A 4,344-nucleotide genomic window follows, 5' to 3' on the forward strand; every position below is an offset into this window, starting at 1 on the left:
GCATGGGATATCAAAGAGATTGTCTGATGATTTCCGCGTTCCTTTGGGTCACCTCTCTTTGGAATGGGCACAAATACGTATCTCTTCGAATCAGTCAGCCAGACAGTTGTCATACATATTTCTTGGTATAGATCAGTGAGTGCCTCCTGTGCCATCTCACTTACTTGAGAGATTTCAATTTTTATGCCATTAATTCCTGGAGCCTTGTTCTTTGCTAATTCCTTCAATGTACCTTGGACTTCTTCCTTCAGGATCATTGGCTCTTGATCATACGCTACCTCTTGAAACTGTTGAACATCAATCATTTCCTTTTGGTACATTTACTCTGTAAGTCACAGGTAAGTACTGATTCCTTTCTGCAGGGCAGACATGATGCAGTAAAGTTCTCCCCACAACCGGTGAGAAAGCTGCTCTTATTAGTAGTACTTTAGAGATAAGGAAACCAAGATTTAAAAAGATAAATGACCTTATTCAAAGTAATATGTCCCATAAGTGAGTGGAAACGAGACTCTAAAATATATATGTTGTCCTATGTGACAGTTTAGAGAAAAATAATTACCTTGAAAGAATATAGCTAAAATTGTATCTACATGGTGCTTCAAATTTTAGTGTCAAACACTGCCAACTTTAACTAATATTTATTTTTAAATCTTTGTTAATTCTACTCAGAAAATTGACTGCTGAACATCATCTTTGCACCCTGGGAAATAGTTCATATTTCATTTACAACAAAATCTTCTCTATAAGGCTCTGTATCATTGTAAGTTGTCTAAGGGAGTGGTAGATGCTAAGTACTTGAGCAAACAGAGTACAAAGTCATTCTCTTACTGAATAGCTAACCTCAGTTCTCTCAGTGACCACGGACACATTATATGGAATGTTTGCAAGCCTATCATGAGCATGACTTCATTTAGGTTAAATGTTTGTAAACGTTTACATTGCCCTAATTGCTGAAGTTTTTACTAAATGTTTCCCTAAGACATCATTTTTCATTTTGTCAATAAATAAAAACATTTATAAAAATGTTTGCTTTTAAAATTCTGAAAATAAATGTTCCTGTCAAAAGAATTCAAAGAAATATTTTTTAATTAGTCATGAATATAGATAATACTTCTGATATGGCATTGTAGGATCAGCACTGGACTGTGAACCACAAGGTTGACAGTTCAAATCCATGAGAGGAAACCCTGTGAGAGGCACTTAACAACAACAACAACATAGATAATACAAACATATTTTAACTGTGAAAGCATATCCAAATAAATTTCCTACTTCTAAAAGCAACTTAAGGAGCTCTGGTGGTTAGGCGCCTGGCTGCAATCACAAGGTCGGTGATTTAAACCCACCAGCCACTCCTCAGGAAAAAGGTGAGTCTATTTGCTTCTGTAAAGATTAAATCTTAGAAACCCTATGTCAGATCACTATGGTTGGCAGCAGGTTTTAAAACCAACTTAATTTTGTTTTGGTGGGACTAAAACAAAATAATAAAACTGACATGCAGTCTCTTGTCTTCTATCACACTACAATAAAAATATTGACATCAAATCTAGCCTTTCAGGGGACAAAAGTTCATTTTGTACCACAAGATATGGAATTAGAAGACCTGAGTTTGAACTTTTTGTGCACCACTATGATTTGGGTAAACCCCCTTGAACCTGAATTTCAATTACTTGGTCCAAATATAGGGCCAATAAAAATACCCCTCATATTTTCTTCAAAGATTGTTTTGAAGAGCAAATCAAGTGATATAAGGTAACACTTTATGAACTCCAAAGCATGTTAAGTGCTATAAAGTCAGTTCCAACTCATAGTGATCCTGTCTATAAAGGGTTTCCAAGTAGCAGCTGGTAGTTTTGAACCACTGGCTTGCAGTTAGCAGTCCAACGCTTATCCTACAATTCCACACCAGGAACCACCCCCAAAGCAGGGTACAGGGTGTAATACATGTTGTTGTTGTTATTGTTAGGTGCCAGAGAGTCAGTACCGACTCATAGTGAACCGATGCACAACAAAACGAAGCACGGCCCAGTCCTGGGTCAATCTGGGCCAATCGTGGCTGCATTTGAGCCCATCGCTGCTGCCATTGTGCCAATCCATCTCAATGGGGGTCTTCCTTTTTTTCTTCCACCCTCCATTTTACCAAACATGATATACTTATCCAGGGACTGGTCCCTCCAGACAATATGTGCTAAGTATGAGAGGCGAAGTATGGCCATCCTGACCTTCAGGGAACTTTCTGGCTGTACTTCTTCCAACACAGATTGGTTTGTTCTTTTAGTAGCTCATAGTAATTGTAATATCCACCAACACCATAGCTCAAATGCATCAATTCTTCTATGGTCTTCCTTATTTGCTATCCAACTTTCACATGCATATGAGGTTACTGAAATATTAAAACTACCATGGCTTGGGTCAGGCGCACCTTAGTTCTCAAACTGACATCTTTGATCTTGAACATTTAAAAGAGATGATCTTGTGCAGCAGATTTGCCAAATGCAAAATGTCATCTGATTTCTTGACTGCTGCTTCCATGAGTGTTGATGGTTGTTCCAACTAAAATGAAGATCTTGACAATTTCAATCTTTTCTTCATTTATCGTGATATAATTTATTGGTCCAGTGGTGAGGATTTTTGTTTTCTTTACATTGAAGTGCAAACAACACTGAAGGCTGTGGTCTTTGATGTTCATCAGTAAGTATTTTAAGTCCTCTATGCTTTCAGAAAGCAAGGGTGTATCATCTGCATATCGCAGGTTGTTAATGATTCTTCCTCCTATCTTGATGCCATGTTTTTCTTCATATAATCCAGCTTCTCAGATTATTTGCAGCATCCTCTTGTTCTGTTTGAACAGCTGACTCTTGGTCTTTGTACATAAAGGTTTCTCATGAGTATAATTAAGTATTCGGGAATACTCATTCTCTGCCATGCTGTCCATAGTTTGTCATGATCCAGACAGTCGAAACCTTTGAATAGTCAATAAAGCACAGGTAAACATCTTTCTGGTGTATTCTGCTTTCAGCCAAAATCCTTCTGGGGTCAGCAATGATATCCCTCATTCCACGTCCTCTTCTGAATCTGGCTTGAACCTCTGGAAGTTCTCTGTTAATGTACGGTTTCAGCTGTTTCTGTACTATCTTTAGCAAAATTTTACTCACATGGGATATCAGTGATATTGTCTGATGATTTCCTCATTCCATTGCATCACCTTTCTTTGGAATGAGCACAAATATGGATCTCTTACAGTCAATTGGCCAGATAGTTGTCTTCTAAATTTCTTGGCATAAATGAGTGAGCACTGCAATAGTTCATTGAAAGATTTCAATTGGTATTCCATCTATTCCTGGTGCCTTATTCTTTGCCAATGCTTTCAAACCACCTTGGACTTATATCAGTATCTTGGCTCTTAATCATATGCTACCTCTTGAAATGACTGAACATCAACCATTTCTTTTTGGTATCATGACACTGTATCTTCTTTCCATTTTCTGTTAATGCTTTCTGCATTATTCAATATTTTGCCCATAAAATCCTTCAATATTGCAGGCCAAGTCTTCAATTTTTATTCAGCTCCCTCAGCCTGAGGAATGCTGAGCATGTTCTTCCCTTTTGGTTTCTAACTCCAGGTCTTTGCACATTTCATTATAATATTTGACTTTGTCTTCTTGAGCTGACCTTTAAAATTTTCTACTCAGCTCTATTACCTTCTCATTTCTTCCATTTGCTTTAGCATCTCTACACTGAAGAGCAAGTTTCAGAGTCTCTTTTGGCATTTATTTTGGTCTTTTACTTCTTCCTTGTAATCTTAATTACCTTTTGCTTTCTTCTTTTATGATGTTCTTGATGTCATTCCACAACTCTTCTGGTCTTTGTTCTTTAGCATCTAATGCATCAAATCTATTCTTCATATGATCTCTAAATTCAGATGGAATATGTTCAATGTCATATTTTGGCTCTTGTGGACTTGTTTTAATTTTCTTCAGCTTCAGCCTGAAGTTACATATGAGCAATTGATGGTCTATTCCACAGTCTGCCCCTGGTCTTGTTTTGGCTGATGATATGGAGATTTTCCACCCTCTCTTTGCACAGATGTAGTCAATTTGATTTCTATGTATTCCATCTGGTGAGGTCAACGTGTATATTCATCCTTTATGTTGCTTAAAAAAGGTATTTGTAATGAACAAGTCATTGGTCTGAAAACTTCTATCATGCAATCTTCAGCATCATTTCTATCACCAAAGCCATATTTTCCAACAACTGATCCTTCCTCTTTTTTTCCATTCTTTGCATTCCAATCACCAGTATTTATCAATATATCTTGATTGTATGTTTGATCAATTTCAGATT

Source organism: Chrysochloris asiatica, unplaced genomic scaffold, assembly GCF_000296735.1.
Source record: "Chrysochloris asiatica unplaced genomic scaffold, ChrAsi1.0 scaffold00212, whole genome shotgun sequence".
In the NCBI taxonomy this organism is placed as follows: domain Eukaryota; kingdom Metazoa; phylum Chordata; class Mammalia; order Afrosoricida; family Chrysochloridae; genus Chrysochloris; species Chrysochloris asiatica.